This window comes from Agelaius tricolor, unplaced genomic scaffold, assembly GCF_023055355.1.
Source record: "Agelaius tricolor isolate 1412-34295 unplaced genomic scaffold, bAgeTri1.0.p SCAF_9, whole genome shotgun sequence".
Classification (NCBI taxonomy): domain Eukaryota; kingdom Metazoa; phylum Chordata; class Aves; order Passeriformes; family Icteridae; genus Agelaius; species Agelaius tricolor.
Genome location: NW_027269269.1, coordinates 24,899,690 through 24,923,591, shown reverse-complemented (window position 1 = coordinate 24,923,591; position 23,902 = coordinate 24,899,690).

The window sequence follows — 23,902 nt, the reverse complement described above, 5'->3', positions numbered from 1 at the left end:
TAAAGAAAGACAGAAAAGCAATTCTCCTCCCTACTCATTGCCCCAAGAAACTGTAAGCTTTATTTTTTCTTCTCCTTTTTGTAAGAAATCTTTCTTACAATGAAACAGTAAAACCAGAAGAGGATCAATATTTTGAAGAAAGCAGAAATACTTTAGGACATTCCACCCTCTCCCTCAAGTATCTGGATCCTGGGGGGGTATCCATCTGCCCAGGAAGCCAAGGGTAGATGGGTATCTTGAAGAGAACAGTTCTTGAAGAGCTGAGAACATTGAAGGGCTGGTGACCTCACAAAGCAGAAATCTGAAAGGAAAATCTGCCCACAAAAAACTTGAGAGTCTCAGCTCAGCTGGGCCTGGAAAGCCAGAACCACCCAGCTCAGCAGAAGAACTTCAGTAAAGAAGAGGAAAGAGAAGTGGTTAGGGACAGTGACAGCAGGTCATGGCTGGGTGCTGACCTGGCAGCAGATCTGTGCCTCATCTCTGCCATGAGCTTCAGCAAAGCTCATGCCCCACTGCAGAACATTTCTGTTCCGGTTATACAAGGTTGCCTGAACATGAGATGAGAATTTCTTGAAGAACTTTTCAAAACAGGTCTTACCATAGGTGTACATCTGTAGTGCTGCCCCAGCCTAAGTCATGGAAGGTTTCCCATGGCTACAACAGCTTTGGGCTAAACCAACACATCACAAGGTGCTTAAAAGTGCCTTCTCACTTTGGGGAGTAACTAAGACACAAGTGACCAGATTTCTGACAGCACTGACAGCAACTTGGCTCTTTCAGGGATAAGGCAAAGAAATTTGCATGCAAGCTGCAAATATCAGCATTCATTCCCCGCATCCTGGCAGAACTGAGATGTCTTATCTGAAAGGTATTTATACTTGTATAGAGCAAGCTTATCTAGTGCTCTGTAGCCGTCATAAATTCTTCCACTCCATCCTAACCTACTTTTGCTGGAATGTGTCTCTGTAATTATTCACCTGTGCTCACAGGTCCATTGTGCCAGGCATGGGACAAGCACAGACTGAGAGACATCCCTGGGCCTTCAAAACCAGAGATACAAGTACTTGGTGTTATTGGCCTCATTCTATAGATGAGCAGCTGAGGGTCTGAGACCCTTAATCAAATGCTTATGTCCTTTTGGAATGCTCATGGAAGAGCTGGACACATTCCCCACACTATCTGAATGCCAGAGAAGCTTTTTTTTTTGTCATGCAGGTTAGATTATTCTTCCTAAACTGAGTTTCTGGGAAGCTCCAGAAATGTTACTAATGAAGTTTTATTCATTAAAAACTATCTGCCCTTTTGTTTCATATTCAGTGGGCCAAAGAGAAAGTCAGGAACTACTCTCTGTACCAGAATCCAAGAGAATGACAAACCCTCTCCTGTCTTCTCTTTTGTTGTAGCTTGAGCCTTGAACAAGAGGAACGTATCTCAGCAAGGCTTTCCTTCACAGCCTCTTGCAGTTGCCCATCAGGGTGTGATGTGAGCCTGGGCCTTTGAGAGATTTCCCCAGGTGGTAGGACTTTTGTTAAACTCCATCTTTGTGAAAAGGAACTTAGGGCTCTGCTCAACTCCAAAAGTTTTGGGTTTTCCCCACAAAGATTTATTCTTCCCTTTGGGACCAAATAGCAATATATGTGGACAGCAGGCAGACAGCTTGGAGATAAACAAATAGCAGTTTTCAGCTGAGGCTTTTTTCCCTCCTTTTCATTTTCACACAGAAGACTCTGGAGGAGAAAGAGAGAAAGTGAACAGAAGAGTCCACAGGGAGAGGAACATGTGTGGGGGGAGGAGAGTGAAAGGAAACAAATTAAAATGACAGATAGAAGTTGTGTGTAATAGTGCATTATTTATAAAGACAAGTTCAGCTGAAAAACATTCCTATCCAGGCAGGAAGAAAGGAAATAAATCTTTTTCTTTCACCATGTTCATTAGTTGCTATCATCCCAATCCAAGTGCCAGATGCATCATCCACAAACCAACCAAGGATTGTGGCCACAGCCAACTGTGCTTTGCATGGAACATCTGTGATTTGCAGGTCAAGATCATGAAAGAAAGTCAAAACATTCAAAATCCTGATATGGGAGCAGCCTTCAGAGCACAGGGCTTGTTACATGAGCCTGCTCTAGGGCAGCACAGCAAGGGCAGCACTGTCATACTTAGCAAGACTGATTCTGGGACCTCTTCAGTGATATTCCAGGGCTACTTTTCCAGGAGTGAAACAGAGGGAGAAAGTTGCCAGGTAACACTGGGGAACTTCCAAAGAGTCAAGCCCCAAGTTTTTGTTTGTATTTTGAGCAGAAATAGGCAAAATCCCCAAAGATATTTTCAGGCCAGGAAAAGGATACGTCCCTTGGAGCTGCATGAGCTGTCAGTTTAATAAAGCCATGTTTTCAGGCTCCCAAGGGCAGTTCTCGTTCTCCAATATTCCTCTCTGAATTCCTGTAAGTTAATAGAGAATTTAAAGCTATCCAATATTTTGCAACAATCCATGTGTGTTATAAATCCCCTTTGTCTTCCAAATTTGAGCTCTTTACAAAAATCACATGCCTTAGTTTGGCCATGGAGTTTCTCTGTACACTTTCTATTGCTTATGGTTTCATTGTCTATGGACTTCAATTTTCCAAATATTTTATTATTTTGCTGGAGATAGAAATTAGACTGAAATGATAGTTACTTACAGGATCACTTATTTTCTGAAGGTCACTGACTTTTCTTGAAAAGAAAGCCTTTTAAGTATTTCCTCAAATCTGCCTGCCTTTTCAGAAATAATTGCCACTATTGCAGCAAAGTTAACAACAGTAAGTATCCTAGCACACGTGTTGTGCAGCTGTTTGCCTGTGTGTAAGGCAGCTGGTCAGTCCCTCCACTCTTGAGAGGACCTGCCAATAACTCCACTCTCTGTCACTGCACACTCTCATCTTTTTCCCATTTTAGCTGGAAGCATTCTGCTATGGCCCCTGCCTGCTCTTTCAAATCTCTGGAGCTGGGATTCCTCCAAAAATTGATCATCTCCTAGACACATCTGCCAGCTCTGTTCTGAGCCTTTTATGGAGACTGCCTAATGATCCCAGCTGGGTCTGACTGGGACTCGATGGGTCCTGTAGAGCCAAAACATCCTGGTACACTATCTTGCCCAGAAGAGCTGACCTACAACATTATCTTGTTGCAAGCTTCCCATACCTACTCTTTAACAGCTATTTTACAGATTGTCCTTTACATTTTCAAACTGTTCTTTTTATTTTTTCATCTCGTTCATGATGCTTTTGGGTGAAAGAGAACCAGCTTCTCAATCTCAGCCATTTTCGAGCCATCATTAATTTCTTTCCCACCCTCATTTGCTAATAGACCTACTTTCTCCCTACTGTTACTTTTTGCTCTGATCTCTTTGCAAAAGCCTTTCTTATTCTACTTTAGCCCATTGATTTCATTCTGTTTCTCATCTGCCAAGCCCTCAGATGGCATGTTTTATCAGCTAGGAATTCATCTCATTTCTTTCTATTATGCAATATTATCTCAGCTGCCTCACTGAAACTGAAGCATAACAGATCTCCTGCACTCACTTTTATCATCTAAGGCCCTTATTCAGCAAGGTAATGCCACCAGGCTCACCTGAATTGTCTCTTTGAGGTCAGGCACTGAAAGTTAGGAGGATAGTCTTAGGGCCCTTGTTCATCACTGGGAGGTAAAAGCTCCCTTGCTGACATTTTGTGAAAAAAAATTAATATATACATTGTGGGGATATATATTGATATTACTATATATTGATACATGTTGAGGATAGAGGAAAATGCTCCAATTAGAGTTTCCTCTGTATTCCTAATCAAGAGGTAGTGTGCTTGTCACCCACTTCCTTCCCCACCTGCTTCCAGAAGAAATAAAGGACCCACCAAGAAGCCCTGTCGATCCTTTAACAACATCCATCCCTGAGGAATGGAATAAACCACAGAGGACTGGCACAAGGACTATTAGCAGATGTCAGCTCCAACCTCCTGGCATTTCTCCTTGTGACTGCTGCTCCTAAAACCCAACAAATGCTCCATGGCTCAAACGGGGCACCCTCTCAGGAGGTGCTAATCCACAAGATGCTCTCCGTGGGTGGTAGGGAGAGAGGGGATTGAGAGGGTGCACATGTCTTTAGCAGTCAATGGTATTGAAAAGTAGCCCTGCAGGAGGATTAATTATGTCATCTGAAGCAAAGAAAATTGAGCAAAAGTGTTTGAAAATCTCTGCCACTCTCCTGTCTTCCCCACCGCCTCACTTTCTCATTTGGAAACTCTCTGATGCCTCTCCCTCTCTGGATGTTTTGATAAGGCCTTTTCTTGTTTCTGTGCCGCCTCAAGCAAGTGTGATTTGATTTTGCTTCTCTTTCCTCCCATCCCTGGTTTGAGGTGTGCACTGCTGGCTATCTGTTAAATTCCATCTCCCTTGCTTGTTCATTTTCTATACAATTCCTTTACACACCCTCCCTTCAGCCAAATGGATTTTTTTAATCTACCTTGTATTTTAAGTTGTCTTGATATTGTTAGCCTTTGGGCTTATGAGACTGTGTTTTTAATACTTTCCCACCCTCCCTATGCCCCATCTCCAGCTCATACTAGAGGACAGCTTTGCATTTATTTCTATCAACTCCATAATTGGTTTGCAGAAAGTTCCAGCATCCTTATTAGAGTTATGTCAGAACCAATACCATGGGCCTGATTCCCCAGCAATAGAAAGTGAAGAAATACCAGGGCAATGAGAACCGTTCACCACCTGCAAGGGCAGATTGACGTCACTGCAGCCAAAAAAAACCTCTTTGAAATTATGGGATTGGCCTCCCCTCTAAGATGAACTGAACTGAAAGTCCAGACAGCAGAAATTCCTCCAGATCTGGGCAAGATTGGATTGGGATATGAATTTGCATATGGCAATAGCTCCAGAAGTTCTCACACTCCTGAAAAGTGGACTCTTGAGTTATACAGGCAGTGCTTGCCTGATCAAGTAAAATCCTACCACAACTTTCATCCCACCACAGACATTGCTCCTCCCCAACCCTTCTTGCATTCAACTGACCACCAGCTCAGAAGCCCCTGGTTTTGAGTATTATTTTTTAAATCTGTTCCAAAACAAAAAAAAAAATTAACTGCTGGGTACTCAAAGTATGAAAATCTCTGATAGATATTTCTTTGCCAGCAGTGAAGACTTTTTCCCCAGTATATTTTTCAGTAATAATAATAAAAAAGTCCTCATGCTTAGATGTTGAAATACCTGAAAGCTTTTCCATATTTTCAACTTTGATCTGGCATCACAGTTTTGAACTTTTTTTTTTTTTTATAGTGTGTGACCACTTCATAAAACATCTTCTTCTTTATTTTTGCAACACTTCAGTATTGAAAGTTCATTGGTTTTCTGCAGGTGCAATTGTTATATTCCTGTCACAGTGGCCTGTTTCTTTGCCTCATTTAACTCCAACATATTCTAGTTGGGGTAAACCAGAGTATGTAATGTCATTTTCCCAAAAATAACACTTTAGTTTCTCAATAAATCCAAGCCAACCTCATTGTGGGGATATATACAAAGACATTTACTTTGAACATCAACTGTGGAAATAGTTGGAATGAAATGTTGGAATCTGCCAGGGTAGCTCAGTGCCTTTCATTTTGACACTTTCACACAGATATAAGAAGAGGTCAGTTTCTTTCTCCATGGCTAGTTTTGGCTCTCAGGGTGCTAATGGAAATAAAAGCTCTGTGTGCCTTACTCAGGCATCACCACAGCGAGCCAATCTCACTGTGATGATGCCTGGAGAGAAGTCAGTTAGATGGAGGAATACCTCTCATCATTTTCATTCCTCCATTTTTTTCCCTTTCTTTTTCAAGGAAAGACTACAGCAACAGGAAAAGAAGACAAGACTGTGTTGCCATACCTTCAAAGCCTTCTAACATTTTAACTCACTGCTTTGTTTCTGTTTGGAAACTTCATTGTTACAGAGACCATTCTGAATTAAAGTCTGTCGCAATGCTTGGATCTTTAATCCCTCAATAATTCAGATTCCAAGTTCTCTGGACACAGGAATTGACCCCATAACACACACACTATTTAAATAGGGTAAAATGTAAGGTGTCTACCATGACATGATAATTGCAGAATGTCAAAGAATTTTCAAAACATTTCCTCATGAATCCTCAGAGCGTGCAGTAAATCTTATCAGCAACTTTTGAACCACCCAATCAACATAAAAGCAGCAGTGACGTGACCAGCTCACATAGAGAGTGGAACAGGTAGAAGCATCCCAATTCCTACCCAGTCCCACAGTCTTGAGCTGCATGAAGGGAAATTTAGGTTGGATATTAGGAAAATGTTTTTTATGGAAGAAGTGATAAAGTACTGGAATAGTACAGGTGGGATAGTACTGGGGAGGTGGTGGATGTGTTTAAAAAAAGATTGGATGTGGCACTGAGTGCCATGGTTTAGCTGAGGTGTCAGAGTATGGGTTGGACTTGGTGACCTTAAAGGTCTCTTCCAACCTTGTGATTCTGTGATTCTGTGATCAGTCTGCAGAGGAAGGGATAAACAGGACTGTTTATCCTGTCCTGGTTGTTTCAAAAGTTTAGAGGGAGCCCCAACGCACTGTTTCAGAGGATGACAAACTTTTTTGCTCTATATCTGCTGAAGTCACACTGACCCTCTGTTCATCATGCTGTAACTATGAGATCATGCTTACAGGATCACTTAAAAAGGAAACATGTTTCTAATGAATATCTCATTTAAAAAGAAAAAACCATAAAGCTTTCTTTTTATGGCTTAACTTTTCATTTTAAAATATAGTGGGCCTGATTCATGTGGGAATGTCAGGTCAAAAGTTCTACACAAAGGAAAAAAATTGCTTCAGAAAAAAATCTGAATTACCTTTTTGAATCCATCATTATACAACCTCATTTTCTTCTGCCCTAGTTTTTTTTCCTTCCCTCTGCTGTTGATCATATCTTCCTTTATTGATATTCCAATCACATGCATTATCCTACCCGCTTTCTGTAATGCCAACTAAATCATCATTGTTTTCATGCATGAGATCTTCCTGCTTAGTCATTTCCTATATTTCTTGTGTTGAGACACTGAGGAAAGACTTCAGTCCATTTTCTATCGCACCCTTTAACCTCACTTTCTTTTTTTGGTTGCATTCCCTCTTTCTTAGTCCTAATCAAACCTAGAGACATAGACCATACCTCCTGCTCACTTTTGGGTTCTTCAACAGCAATTACACTGCTTTGTGTCTGACTGCTGCTTAGTTCAGTCCCTGTGGACAACACGATCCAGTCTTCCCTGCTGAGAAATCCCGAGTGACCTCCAGCTCCCCCTCAGTTCTCCTCATAGATGGTTCTCCAACATCTCCTCTCCTGTCAGGCAGCCCAGTGCTCTCAGCAGGGGTGGCAACAGCACTCTCACATCCCTTCCCCTTTCTCTGGCAACACCACCACTGAGAAACAGAAAGCAGCATGCAGCCCTACAAGTGTTAATCTACAAGTAAAAAAACCAGAATCATTTAGGCTTTGGAAAAGACTTTTAAAATCATTGAGTCCAAGCACAAGAACCTTCATGCTCCCTGCTCTTGGCCACCTTCCTCACCAAATACTTTTCCCACCTGGCCCCAAACTGTTCCTCTGGTTCTCTCATTTGCTTTACTTTTCTGTGTGGCCTCTCCCCACAAGGCTTGGTTTTAAACAACCTGTTAGAGCAAGCAAGACTTTAAATTCTCCATTCCCCTGTTCCCTGTTGAGTCAGTAAAGAAACTCAGAGGAGACTGGAGATAGCCTAAAAGGATAAACCTCGACACCAAACCCTCCAGAGACTCCCCCAGCTCTTTCCACAATCACACTAGAAGAACATTCCTGATCCATTGATGCTCCATGCTTGGCATGTTGCCCAGTTTTGGCTGTTACCCTCCAAAAATGTGATTATTCTCCCCACCATGAATATGACCTTATGCTACACAGGCACTGCCATTTCTTGTGATTCCCTTGTGACACCTTCAGGCCCTGCCTTGCAGTTACCCTTCTTTTTCCACTGCTTCCATCTACCCATCAGCTCCTCCACCCACAGTAAAAGGAATTGCATCTCCATGAAACTGGCTATTGGAATTTTTAATAGTACTAAAATAATTTAGTCCATACTACAGGTAATTTTATTAACAGTCAATATTTTCTGCCCTAAATGACAGATTTATTACAGCACATTATTTTTATTATTGAGTGTAATCATATCCCCATGCTACTGAAATCCCCTGGGAACCCACAGTGCTCTGGCAGTAATAAATAACCAATGCACACAGAGAAACTTTGCTAAGGTGAATTTAAGGTTGCAGGCACATAGCAGTGGTTTGAGTGCATATTGCTCCTCAAGAACATTGGAGTTAACAAGTCATTTGCAGGCAACAGCAAAAGCAATTCTCGTTTCTCATGTTTCCAGTCCAATGTCCCACATAACCCAAAGTCATGAGGTTCTCCTCCAGCTCTCCTCCTTTGGACATACCTTACTTGTGCTCTCTCCCTGTGTTTCCTTCTAGCAGCTTGCATAAGTTAGGCCTAGCTGACAGTGATGTTAGAATATGAACATGAGTTAACCTGGTGGGATAAGGGAATAACATCCATTTGAGAAGAGGAACTTAAGCAAGATTGTGTCAAGAACCACTTGTCCAGATGAGCAGATTGGTGGCTCCAGCAAGTGGCAATAGACAGGGTACATTTAGGGAATTTGTATGGACTAATCAAGCATTGGTTAATCTCTACCAAAACTTACACCTGACAGCACCTGGAGACACCCATGGACAGAGCCCAAGGAGTCTCACCACTCACCACCATGAATATGCAGGGCACAGCTGGAGCTGCTATGCTGACCCATCCAAATTCTCTCCTCTGACCCATCTCGTCATCTCTCCCACTGAACAGAGAAGTTGTGTAACTCATAAAAATGTGTATACCTGTGACTAAAATGTTCTGGTATCTAAGTCCATTGAGACTCTGCAATATCTCTTGGTCCTACATGGCAGCAGCCCTCGCTCCCTGCATGCACACCTCTGCAGCATCCCCGTGGTTACCTGACCAAAGCCAGGACAAGAGGCAGCTCATGCTGGGTTTGCTCTCAGCTGTGCACGTGCTCATCAGCCAGCTGACAGGCCACACTGGGCAAGTTACACTCCAGCTCTCACCACTGTCTTTCCTCCCAGTGAGGGCACTCATTTAAGTCTGTTTCCCTAGCCCAGCCACTAATCTCCTTGGTACTTACAGGAACCTTGGTTTGTTGTTTTTTTTAAATCACTATCCTGTTAAGAAATGTGGCTGAAGGTAGCCAGCTGATACCAGAGAAGATCAGGACTGACAGGTTGACAAGCAGGCAGACAGAATGATTGCCTGTCTCATGCTTGTTTGAGAATCCAGGATACAGAAAACCACAGGAAATGTAAAAACTTTGATTCAAATGAACCACTCAAACTCAAACTGCATTCCAACAGAAGACCATTTCACTATTTCCCCTTCATTGAAGATTTTTAAAGCAATTCACCAGAGGGCACAGAACTATTTGTTATCTACTCCAAATAACAACCATTCTGCTTTGTTACCACATTAACCTTTGGTCTTTTCCAGGTAAAAACTTGAATCTCACAATCAGGGAAGATGAGGTATATCCGTGGAGACAGGCGAGTGCAGCGTGCAGGAGCACTCAGACAGCAGGGCACGAGGTGCAATTGTCAAACTTAACCTTGTAGGCTGCTAAATACCTGCTAGAGCAGCTGCATGACCTCAGCGTCTGGCAAGGTCACAGCCTATGCTGCACAGGGAAGGATTGCCTTCATCATGCTGTTGGTGTAAATGAGGATTTGTGCGCTGTGCACGACTGCAAATAAAGCAGCAAAGCTCCTCGCTAACATTTGGAATACTCTGATTCTTTGTAGCCACATGATGGACTAAAACTAATTGCAGCTACATTCAGTCGAGTTTGCCTAGTGCCAAGGCCTTCCACACAGTGGAAAAGTGACAAGGAACTTAAATGTTTATGCTAAGACACTCAGTCTTGTCTCTTCATTTTCCTAGCTCACTATTTGTACTGCTTTTAAAAACACTTGCATGTTACATGCTCAAATCACCCAGAGCTTGCTAAAGGACCTGGGCTAGAGATGACATGTCTACAAGTGTGAAGAAGACTATTTTCCCTGCCTTCAGCCTTAGTAAAAGTCAAAGCCCTGATGTTACCAACAAGAAGAAATTCAAAGGGAGAGGATAAAAGATGTTGTTTAACAGAAAAGGAAAAAATAAAACATTTCCTTTGAAGCCAAGTCTGGAGCAAACACAACAATTGTGTCAAGTGCTGTACATCTGGGGTTCAAGGTGACTGTTCTTCCCACTGGGTCATACTCTTTGGCTGGCCTACCTCTGCTGTGATGCATGATAGCTTGTGAGAGCACTCCTATCACCTTGCTTCCACTGTAAGACACATCATGCTCCTCCAACATGCAATGCATTATGAAGTAACATGGAAATAACCCAAATCCAGCATCTTTCCCTTTCTAAATAAGAACAAACACATTCTGGACCCCTGATTCTCCATGTGTTATTAGCCCCCCCCCCATGCTGTTATGAGGGGGAATAATGCAATTTTAAACTTATTTGTTAATACACTTTGGCTGGAATTTTTCAAATATTTGCTATTTTACAATATCTACCATGAGTTAAGCACTCCGTTAGTGGGATTTGGAAGTCTAAGCAAATAGGGTCCTTTAAAGAGCTAAGGCATAAAGAGCTTTAAGATCCTTGAATGAAAGAATCTATAAGTAGTACAAAGAATCATTGGCTACACAGACAGAAATTGTCATTATCATCTTATTTTGTGATAGCAAAACCCTGTATAACAATTCAACACATTAGGCATTAACAGAGAGATAAAATACTCCCTTAAATAGGAAACCTCCTCTAGTACAATTCTGAAAACTGCTGAGTTGATGGATAAATTCCTATCTTCTTAATGCTTTCTGTGTTGGATCTTTGGCCCACTGGTGTATTATTCCTCAGAGTGGAATCAAAAAAAAGGTTCTTCAATAATGGGTACTCAGCTTTGTGTAATGTTGGTGCTCAAAAGTACTGCACAATCCAGCAGAATGCTGCCCATATTGGAGGGGTTGGGTTTGGCCTGGGACTGTCAAGGGCAGACATCTCCCTCTCAGCCTTCTGGAATCTCCTGCAAGCTTAGCACAGTCCATGAAGCCAGCAGAGAGGTGGGAGGAAAAGAAAGAAGTGTTACAAGGCAGAAAGCAAGAGGAGGACATTTGAATTTCATAAGACAGGTTAACCCCGCAGGGCTGAGAGAAGCAAAAACAACTTATTCTGAATAAACATGATATGGAAATTGCAGAGATAGGATTGAGCATGAATTTATCTAGGAAGCTACAGCGCAAGTTGGTGCAAGATGCCATCAGGAAAACCTTAAGAGAACTGAAGACAAGAAAAGTGATCTTGCCAGCCACATCCATCCAAAACCCCAGACTCCTTGTTCCCACAAGGCAAGGTTTCGGAAGGAGAGATGATGCGATAGTGGTGCCCACCCTCCAGAGGCAGCTCCCACTGCAGCCCCTTTGCTCAGCCACCAGGCTGAAACTCATCCTTAAGGAGCATGTTCCAGGCTCTGTGTTTGCCATCTCCTGGATCATGGCCTGGCATTGCAGTGGGAATGCCAGCTCACACATTCTGAAACCGTGGTGGGGAAATGTTAACTGCTGGACAGCAGGGACTGCTGTGGGCCAGGGCTCGACTCCACACCCCGGCCTTCACTCACTGGTGAGCAGGGATGCAGCAAATCACCAAACCTAGGGACCACAGTCCCTGCCAAGGACAGGAAAGGCGGTAAGGAATAACACACATACAACATGGAAGCAGACATACTCCAAGATGAAGCTTCATGTCCTTGTCCCAGGCTATCCTTAATATGACTGATGGTCCCAGGCAAAACAGAGTCAATTTGCACCCATTCTAAGTGTGCAAATGTATTTGACAGACGAGCTCCAAAGAGACTAGCTGATGTGATTAAAGATGTTACCTCTCCCCAGCTGTCTACCCTATTCCTCTGCCAGAAGTTACTTCCCCAGCAGCAGGGAAAGCAGAAAAAACATTTAAAAAAACGTGTGTCTGCACCTTGAATGCTCTAGCTTGTGCTGTTGTATTAGCATAAAGCGCCAGTGAAGGGTGGGTTTGTGCTAATACATCAGATGAGAGCTGCAACCACTGGAGCACAGGCACATGTCTCATTCTGCCAACGCTCCAGTCATCTCCAACAAGGGTGCAGAAAGGACAGCTGAGGGTATTAAAGTCATGTGTGCTGGGTACAGCTAGTACACACACACACACACACACACACACACACACACACACACACACACATTATAAATATATATATATGTGTGTGTATTTATATATATGTGTGTGTGTGTGCGTGCGTGTGCCCAGTACTCTGATGAACACACATGATTTTCCAGCCCATTTTCCCAAAGCCTGGTGATCTGCAGACCCAATAATGCACAGCCTGGGCCATGACTATCAAGCAAGACAAGCAATCAGCACTAAGGATAGCACTGAGAAGGGCACAGCTACAAGCCTGCATAGGGCACAGAGGGAAGGGGGACTTCAGCTTCCTCCTCCTCTTAAACCACCTGGGAGAGTGCCAGCTCATACCTTGGCTCATCATCAAGAAGGTTGAAAGTCACCACCCAAAAACTTCTTTAGGCAGAATTACAGAATCACAAGCTAACAAGTTACTGGAAGAATTCCACGGGTATGAAAATAGGCAGAAAAATTTGGTCAGCTCATTCTAACATCCATTTCTGCTATCAGTGTCAGTGATGCACATTTATGCTAAACATTTCTTTATCTCATACAGCATAGGACTTGCTTTTTACATGAAAATCATTTGTGCTTTGGAAAATCCTGTAATGTGATGATTTGCTTAGCTTTCTGTTGTATGCCCTCACTTTATTGTTTGTTTTTTGCTTGTATCTCTTGCTTATGATCTCTCTGTATGCTGAAAATCCAGTACAAATATTTAGTAAACAATAAGAAGCTTATTGCTGCTTTCAGGCAGAAAATTTGCCTCTGCCTCGCAGAACATCTATTTTGGCTTGTATTTAATTTTTTAAACAATGCATGAATATATATCTATAGATCAGATCTTTCCTTGCTTGGATTCTACAGTGGTAGGTGCTTTATAAAAGTCAATATAGATGGAATCAGCTGTAATTCATTTACTGCAAACTCATCTTTGATCAGAAGATATAGCAATTGGTTTTTTTCACATGTGACAGGCACAGAGCTCCTTTTTCAGTACATTATTTTGAAAGCTTTTTTTTTTTTTTTTAACTAAAGAACCCCTGGACAATCTTCTGTTTTGACATTTCTAGAACACTTGAAGCAGCCCAGAGACTGAGACCACAAAGAGATCCATGACATGGGAAAGGCAACTAGCATGTTCCCTCGAAACTGTTGTTCTAGGCATAGACTTAATGAGTAATGTACAGGATGGAGTCCTGGAGCTCTCCCTTCTCAGAGTGAATTTATCCCAGTCAGAGCTTGTGCAGGTAATTTACTCACCTCCTGACTTTTCCTTACAATTTCAGATAAAGCCCAAATGCTTTTGAACTGCCACATTGACACATTTCTCTCTGTGAAATCTCAGGCTAGTCTTTTTTTTTTTTTCATAGTAACCTGATTTTGAGTGTCCAGCTAGATACCGGAGGCAACAATGACTTCACTGATTATGGTATCTAAATTCAAGAGGCTGATGTGAATCTCCAACTGTCTAGGATACACAGCTGTCAGACCCAGGATCTATCTACAGCCAAGGGAAAGAAAAAGTTGTCCAAGAAGAAAAAAAATTAGAGCACTGAGGCATATGACACTTCCACAGACAGACTTTGGTAGCCCTGGAAAAGACTTAGTCCATTTGTTGATCCACTACCCATCACCGCTTTTAAAATTAGTTCCCATAACATCAGGCACATTTCTTCCTTTTAGTGATTTTAATAGTTGGCCTGAATGTAGTCACTGTGTACCTTGGCCAGTGCAGGCAGAAACTAAAATATGTAAAAAAGCAGGAGCCTTGGTTGAAAGTGTTGATGCTTGTTGATGCTTGCTGTAGTTCTGGAGCTGTTATTAAGGCCCCAACAAATGAAATTAAGAAGCCTCAACAGGCAGAGAATAGCTGCTTCCTGCCTCTCTCCAGTTTTAAGGATACCCATTATAACCAATTTAATCATTTTTTGCTAAGGTGGTCACTGAAGGATGGGAGACCCTCCCTAACTGAGCCTTTCCTGGGAAGAATTCTGATGCTCCTGTGTTTAACTTGGATATGTGAGAAATCTGTTGTTACTGAAACAAACTGGGGAGGGATGTTGAATGACAGAAGCACCACGGCATCACCAGCTTGGATTAGAAGCAGAGGACTTTGAGGCCACCCTGGGGGTTTTCAGGCAGAGCAACTGTGAAGCTACAGCTATAAATTTAATCACTGTATATTGATGTGGTGATGTTGGGTGTATTGATGTATTTTATTGCTAAGCAGTGCATTCTCCCCCTGTTTTTTCCCCCTTGAGCAGATTAACTGTATATTCCAAGATACTGTCCAACAGAAACATGAATGGCATACTATTTTCACTTTGCTTGCCTCCCACATAAAAGAACAGCTGTGAATGTCAGCTGAGGCTGATTTCTCCTACACAATGGCCTATCATTTTTTGTAAAAATAAATAAGTGGCAATCATTCATTTTTTTTTTCATGGATATAAACATTTTGGGTCAAACTCAAAGTGACTGAAATGATATTGCATTTTACCTCTGGTTGATAAGTAGTCGTAATTTACAGGCCAATAAAACTGGGTAGATAGAAAAGCAACCACCAAGTAGAATTAAGATAAAGAACCTCCTACTCTCACTTTGTCTTACACCTTTCACTGAGCTGCCTTTGCTCCTGCATCATTTATTCCCTGACTGTACATTCCTGTAAGTTACACTAAGTTGCTGCCAGGTAACATAGAGCATCATTTATATCACCTCTGAGCACTGCCCAATTGCAGAGCAAGCTGCTGGAATCATTGGTTCAGCCCCAAACACACGATCAGAGCACCTTCTGCAGTGAGACCAGGCACAAGATTCAGTCTTTACACAAAGCTGCAGAAACTGAAAGCACAATTGCAGGGTGAAGTGCCACCCACACACAGCCCTCCCTTAGTGACAAAGGCTGATTGTCATAAGAAAGGCTCTAGACATCTAATGGTATCTCTTACCCTTATCCTCTGCAAGGGCATTTTGGGCTTCCCCAGGTAATCTCCAGCTGATGTGGCATTTCAGCTTGGCACAGTGTTGTGCACTTGTTACAACAGGGCCCCAGAACAATAAAGCCTGTATCCATGGGATGCACTATTTTCCAGTCCAGGGAGAACTTGGTTAGTACCCAGCCAAGCATCTCTGCAATGCTCTTCTGCACATCACAGAGGAGCCCTAAGGATCAGGCCATACCAGGTTTGAATAGCAAGGACTTTCTACAATGCATGGTGCATTCCAGTGGTTTGGATCTTGTCCTTCCTTGCAGTCTGCATGTAAGAGTGATTTGGGACAAGTAATTTCCCATTTTTATCCCTCTGCTGTTCCCCATAGCACAGCAGTACTGCAGAACCTCAGGAAGCACTTTTGGGCCATGTCAGTACCAGCCAGGACTGGGAGTCATGCATGTAATTGCGACATTGCAATTGATATTGATTATATGTATCCTTTGGAATCAATACAGGCCTTTTTCCACTGGAAATTAGCATTCTTCTGAATATGGCACACAATGGAAAAAGCTCCCAAGTGTGCATGCATATCTCCAAAAAGCCAGCTTGGCACTGGCAGCAGTATGTTAGCATACAGAAGACACATTTCGGTTTATGTTCTGAAAGGATAAGACTAAACCCTCTTGCATCAATACCTGCTGCAATGGTTTCCCCATCCCTCCTACTGGAGACTGGGAAGATTGTAATTTGTGAAAAACCCACTAAAAATACAGATCTCCCCATTCACCGTGGTGGAAAGTATTAATAATTTTTTCACTGAAAGCCTGGAGACCAATGTATATTCTTCCTCACTATATCCTTCACCTTAACAGACCTCAGTCTAGGGATAAATCTTCAGGACTTACACCATACAAATGGCAGAACAACATTAAGAGCTATATCCAGAGTATGTCTAATACTTCCCATTTTTCAGATGAGTGGTTTTCAAACCGTGGTCTGCAAACCCATAGGGCCTTGCTCAACTTCTGTATCTGATGTGCATTGTAAGGATCTAGGCATGGGGATTTCCTAAAGATGACTGGACATCTTTCAAAACTATAAGGGATCATCAAATTAAGAGGCGGAAAAAAATGTACATAAAAAGCCTTGAGGTCAAGTGCATCCATGATGAGAGTGGAGAGGAAAAGTTGGGCATCTGAACACCCTCTTTCCATGTGACACCAGGCACTCCCATACACCAGGTATTGCTATCAGCAAGGGCTAGGACCCCATCAGCCTCCTCCGTTCCCTCTCCTCCTGTAAATCCACAACTGATTAAAAACATTAATTAACTGTCAAACCCTCCTCTGCTCTCCATCAATTAAATCTGGTTTATGTCCATTTTATCTATCCATCCAGATGCTTTAATTAGTCTCCATGATTGCAATTCATCAGCACTTCCACAGAGTAAAGCACATCAGCAGTCTTCTCTCTCTCTCTCTGCAAAATTTACCCAACACCTCACCTAATGGGGCTCTGAGCCCAACTGATGTTTTGGGCTCAACTACAATGCAAATAACAGTAATAACTAGCAAAAAGGGAGCTTTCTTTCCATTCCCAGCTAAAAAGTTAATATTGTGTCTTCATAATACATAATCTAATTATTTAGTAGTGTTTCCTGATTCCCTAATGTAGTGATATGCACACTATGTTCTGTTTGTAAATTTTTAGCGGGTTTATAAATACAACATGGCCTTACTGTGCAACCTCGCAATCTCTCTGAACCCAAAAAAGGAAGTTTAAAATTAATAATAAATGATAAAACTTGGAAAAAAAAAATGAATCTGGCTTCATTAAATGATAAAATCCATCAGGAGCCAGGGGCAAGGACAGGGGCAGGCACTCAGTTAATTTGTGAGAGTAACGTAATTTTGAATTGTTGAAAAGATATAACAGTGGAAATACGTAATGCAGTTTAATCTTGGAGGTCACTCCAAGGAGAAAAGGCCAAGTAGCTATCTGACCTTATCCAGGAGAAGGAGAATATATTCTGTTGCCTTGGCAAAATTCAAATACTTATGTGATCTTGAGCTGTAATGACTAACAAATCAAAGAGTTCAACTAGCCAAGCTGTGATCATTTCCACTGCAAAAGACCTCCATGCAGGCCTCCAGCTGTAAAGAAATTTGGGCAGCCAGTCCAGGAAAACCCTTGCCATTCCCTACCTTATTTTGTCATCTGCACAGGAAACAGCCCTATCACAACTTCAATCTTAAGATTAATTCCACAGCAGTAAGACATTTTTTACCATAAAAGCTTGGCTGGTAACTTCACTTATACTCCATGTCTCCACAATGATGCCTGGGAGCAGTTTTAATCTGCTCATCAGCATTGTGCTGTCAGACTGGGACACTAGGCCATTAAATGTTAGCATGGGCTCCCTTCCTTACACAGACATCTGAATTTCAGACAGTATCAGTGGTGAGGGGACATTACCTTCCTCTACTACCACATGCAATCAAGTTCAAGATGAGGATTTGTAGAAAATATCTGTTGGAAAGACACCCAAACTCAAGAGAATGATCCCAGAGGAAGATGGGATCTCCCATCAGTAAAATTCAATGGCCAGTGCACTGCCACTGTAAAAAAACTGCCTCATTTCCAGTCTAATTGTTTTTACATTTCAACATGCAGCCTTTAGCATTTCTTAGGACTTTGTCCCTTAAATTACAGGGTGTCACATTTTGAGACAGTAGAATGGCATTAAAAAGTAAGAATAGGTGTCATATTAAAGAAAAACTTAAAATAGCCTAATTTTGAGCTGGTAAGTATGCTATTGGAATGCTAAATCCTTTCCTTTTGTAACATGTTTATTATTCCTTTTCTCAAGGGAGTAGGAGCTTTATATTCCTCAGCAGAAATCTTAAAATCAGCACAGTCTTCTATCAGAAAAGCTGGTCTGACAGAACTGAGTTGTGCAGTGTCTGCATGAATATACTGGCTGCATAAAAAGTCACTTTGTGTTATCAAAATACTTTTTATTGTAAATACATATTTCACATAGTATTTCAGATATCTTTAAAATATTTATGCTGCAATTAAACAAAAAATACTGAATGTGTGTTGCACAAATTAAGCCAGTAATCCAACTGGGGCTTTCATCCCAGTTTGACAACATAAAATTTTGAAATGTCAACACTGCCTTCAGGACAAAATTTCCATTTCTGTTGCCATCTGTCATGATGTCCCTCAAAAGCTGCAGACCATACTCTGATCTCTCCAGGCCAGGAGTTTTCAATTGCTACTTCCTACCTGCTGTTTCCACTTTCACATGGGAATAGAGAACTCACTCAAGACCACGACATGTCAAAGACTTATTTAGCAGGCAGAGGGAAAACAAAAACAACAACCAAAAACCCCAAAAAGCAAACCCAAAAAAACCCCAAAAGCCACTCACAAAATAACAAAACTATATTCAGCTGGATTGTTCAACCCACACATCTTAAAGTAGGCTGCAGCCAGGGAGTAAAGTCACTAAGACCAACAATTGCAGCATTTAGTGTTGCAATTGTCATCTCAGATGTCCTGCACATACACATGAATAATCACACCCCAGCTACCAGGTTTGCCCAGGGTAGCTGTGCCAACACAGGGGCATCTTCTGGTGATGAGCAGCTGAGATCACTGACCTTCAGCCAAGACTGGCTGCTGCTTTGCTCTAACTCTGCTGTTGAAGGTAAAGTCTAGCCTGACACTCAGTCTAGAGTCTGTAAAAAAATGCAGGCAAATTCAGGTTGCTCTCAATATGCATTGAGCTCTTTATACAAAGCAAGGCTTTCCAACACTGGAAGAGTTGCACTTGAAAATCCACAAAATAGTAATTGCATCACAATATAGCTAAGTAAAATTGCCTTACAAACATCTATCACAGCTGAATACAACCCAGATATCTTCCTGCCAGAATTTTCACATTCTGATTTTGGTCCCTTAGAGGCCCACAAGATATATTTACAGTTTCCATAAAAAATAAAGAAGAGACACTGTTATGTTAATTCACCATTCAGGGGTCCTCAATCTCAGGATATTTGGTAGGGATTTGCAAACTAAAAGAGATTGAAAACCACTGTTGCCTATCAACTCCCCAAGAATCTACATGGTGCTCATACTAAATACCTTCATATATTACTTGCATACTCTGCAGATGTTTGCATGCTGTGATCATGTAGAATAACAATGCCTTGAACTGTAAAACACTGGTCTTATTTATATACAATGCCATACTTGCTATTTTATGTTTATCTGTTCTCATAAGCCACCATCATATATTGCATTGGTGGGAAACTATCAAAACAGCTCTGAAAACAGCAAACACTCAATCACCAGTCAATTTTTTTGCCAATTCATTTTCACATTTATCTGGGGAGGGAATCTTGGCTTTGGTTGTGTCAGAACAAATTTCCTCACTGACTTGAGTGGTCCTAGAATTTCAGACAGTGTGCTATAGCATTTTTACTGCATCCCAGGCAAAGTAACTCCTAGCCTTTCCTTTTGGAAACTATTTAATAGCTCAATGAGCTCACCATAAGGGTTTCCTCATTTGTATTTCTTCCCATCACTGCTAGCTCTGCCCAACACACATTAACTAATTCCTTCTCCACTTGGTGTTTACACACTTTAAATATTCATAAAGGGCTCCATTTTCCCACATTCCCATCACTGCCAGGTGCATTAACTTTCATTTTTGCCAAGTTGACTCTTCACTTGTTTTCGTACCAAGTCTCTAATCTCTCTAGGTATCTTTGTATTACTACTATTTAATTTCTGTTAAGTACTGACAGTGTGCCAGGTGCCTTCAGTTTGCCAGATGCAGCACAGAGTGGAAAGGCACAGTTCTACTGTGGACCATGCAGTCTAAAAGACAAAGCCAAGATGGGACAAAGTGTCCTCACAGCTCAGAACATATGGGTAGGCTTAGAACATGTGAAACCAGACTGAGGGATAAAACCAGGCAGGTCCCTTCTACAGTCCTGGTGAAAAAAAAAAAAAAGAGTGCTTCCCCAACATCACTGGATGGAAAGGTTGTGCTAACATTGTGGAAATTTGGAGGAAAGTAGGTGGTATAGGCTGGAAGGATGCATTTAGGAAGCAAGACAGGATCAAAACAAAAAAGCATTGCAGGCCATTGCAGCCAAACCAGTGTCTGTCTTTGATGAACATCACTCTAGCAAAGGGAGACCTGGAATCGCTGAGGGAAGTACCCCAGATCCCTTCCTCAGCACTGAAGGCATTGGAATCAAAGGCTGGAACCAACACCAAACCAGTGAAGGGGGGCTCAAGCAGACAGACAGCCTGAAAACAAATACAGAAAAAAGCAAATACAAGAGCAGTCTGAGAGAATCACAGATGAGACTGGGGAAGCAGACACAGCCCCAAAGATGCCAGCAAGGGGGATGGCAGCTTTACTGGTCTGCCCTGCAACCTGGTTGTTGTTTTACCTGTCTTGCTAACATCCATGTAAGAGCCATGAATGTGCTATTTAATCTGTCTTCTAACTATAGCTGTAGCACACTTTGGAGGACTGAACATCATTTTTCTCACACCAATCCCCATGAGAGGTCTACCCCTCTCATTCCCCAAATCTCAAAAAAGCAGATGAAATTATTCAACAAGACTCCCCTTTCAAGGTGATGAACATTAAAAAAAAAAAATAGTTCCCAGCTCTTTAACCACAAGGCAAGAAAGTACACTAAAGGAAACTGGAAATTTCCCTACTGAGAACAAGCTGGAGGCTCTCCCAACTCGCTTTCCACAGTCTGAGGAATAAGGGATAAATGAAGGGAAAGCCAGGGACCAACTGCACTTCCTCTCAATGAGGTCAAATTCTGGCAAGGGCTCCTGAAAGTATCAAAGATTTTATCTGTCACCAGGAAATGGCCAGCATTGTTTCCAACACACAGACTTACAGAACTAATACAAAATTTTGCTGGTTACAGCAGTTCTCATGGCTGCTCCTTGGGCCACTTAGTCTTGCCCCAAAACAGTGTCAAATGTTTTCTCCAGCTTTAGTGATGAGATCTAGTTGGCAATGCAGCACTGCTTTTAGTCCCCTTCCCCACATGCACCTTCTCCAAACAAGCAAGCTTCCCAATAATGCTTCAGGCTCCTCAGTCCTCTGCTTATCAACCAAATCTCAAATCTTGCTCCCTTCATACCCAGTAGGAAAGAGTACTGAGCATAAACCATGATCTTCCATCCTCCTGCTTCACCCTACAAGGGATGAGACGGAGACAGTGCCAAGCATGTCCCATCAGAGGAGTGAGAGAGACATGTAACACTAAAGTTATATTTATTCAAGCCTTTAAGAAGTTCTTGAGCTTCTAAAAGCCACCTTAAGCCTTCTTCATACATACAGATACCAAAGTACTAGATCTCAAGAAAATGGAATAATACATACAGTACTGCACAGTTGAGTGAAAGAATTGTGACTTGAGTCCAGAGCAGAAACATCCCTGACTTTATGAAAGCCAGAATAGCCATTGCTATTCCATTTCTAACAGAAACAGCACTTTTTGCAAAAAAAGCAAGCCGCTCCTTTCATATATCCCTCCCAGAAACCTTCAGGCAAGTAGATAAACTGTTTGTAAATAGAGGTTTCACACCAATTAGGTCCATGTTCTGCAAACAGCATCACAGACTCAGTGTGGTGTTTCCAAGGGCTTGTTATTTCAGAGCACTACATATATATTTCCATATAATTGATCTGTTCTGCTTTAAAGAGGCCATCAGGAAGATATGTGGGCAATTTATTCTAGAGGTAAGAGAAGGAGAGGCAAAGGGAGTTAACCTCAGATTAGCTGTGTTTACACAAGAGTGTTTTACACTGTGGGCTCCTGGAATGAGACCAGAGCCCACACTGTTCTCTCCTGCTTCTTAAGCACCCTGTTTGTCCCTGGAAGGGAAGGGCAGGCACAGCAGTATAAACTCAGGGGGCTCAATTTCACAGCCATGACAGGGCAAATATAATATAAACACAGAAAAAATTCTGCCCCATAGCATGGCTGCCACCATCTGGGCACAGGTCCCTGGTGCTGGATGACTGAAGGGCTAAGGACACCTGGATCTGGTCTAAACTAGGTACCATTTGGCTATTGCAACTTGGCACACCTGACCAGCAAGAAAGCTGGCAAATTCTCAAGGCAAATATTCAGAGTACTGTAGTATCACAACACACCAAGGCCCATGGCCTCAGAAATCTCTGTGCCCTTTTGTTCCCATATTGTGCCAGCTATCATAATTTTTTTATCCAAATACAGACTATAGAAGCAACCAGAGCTACTCTGTCCTCCTGCAGAGCACAGGTCATAATCTCCAGCTGTAGTTCTTGTATCAGACTCACAACTTCTCTTCACACCATGCAGCCCATGTAGAAGGCTGACAGGATTGGACTGAAGACTTGAGTCCTGATGAAATTCCCTGCTTCTGACAGATCTCTTCCAAACAGCTCATTACTCTGCTGTGCTTTATTACCATTCCCAGTTTGTCTAGCTTCCATCTCCTGTTCTCAGTTCCCTTCACATGTTTCAGCACTAAAGAGCTGTCTTAGATCAGACAAATTCTTTCCCTGTTGGCTTTATTCCACAATCAAGATCCTTTGCTTTGATAAGCTAAATAGATAAAAATGTCAATGCCTTTTCTGCAGATGAGAATATTCCCAGCCCGGAATCTTTCTTGTAGCTGAAACCACAATTTTCAGCTTTTGATCTGTGGACCCCAAAACTAAAACAAGACCTGGAATAAGTACACCAATGTCCATCTCCTTAGTCCATTTTGCTGAGAGCTCTGCATCAAGAATGTTCAGCTCTGCCAAGCCAGCCAGGAAACATATGCAAGCATCACACCTTGAAACAGAGTGAGAGACTAAAAACCAGATAAGAAATAGACTTATCCAAAGAATGTGGGAAATATATCTTTGATCTTGCAGGGGACCACAGGATGGGCTTGTAGCCAAGGTCCAGACAGGATTTTCCATTTGAAGGGTTCTACAAGAGTTCTCCTAATGTGACCCAGCTCCCTACAATCAGCAGCAAAACTTTACAAGGGGACCACGGTACTGAGAGTACCAAGGCCAGCTTTTGCAAACATGGCTATCCATCCACAGAGACGAAACACCTCTCAAAACAAAAGACACTGGGCAAATCTTCTACCTGATTCCTACTCTGAAGTCCCTGAGCAATATCCCAAATCCTCATGTCCAGCCCATTAACATCAGTCACCCAAAGTAATTTACCAAATCAGTGTGGCACAAGAGACAGCTCTCCAGCCAGTGCCTGTCCCACAGTCTCTATTTTGTGTGTTACCCCTGTGAAGTCAGGCAGCACACCTTGCTAACACACTGCTCCATGGAACCAGCCTCATCCCGCCCGGAGTTACCCAGCAGCATCTGTCACGTGTAAGCTTTACAAGGGATGATTTTATCATCTCTTACCCACAGAAACATATGTTTTGTTATTGTAGCAAGTGAACTTTTGTATTTCTTTTTGGAGGACGGGGAGGAGGTCTGCTACTTTTAGAATAAAAGAGCAGCTTGATTAACAGACCTTATAGCAAGGTACTGAAAGCACATGAGGGTGACAGGAA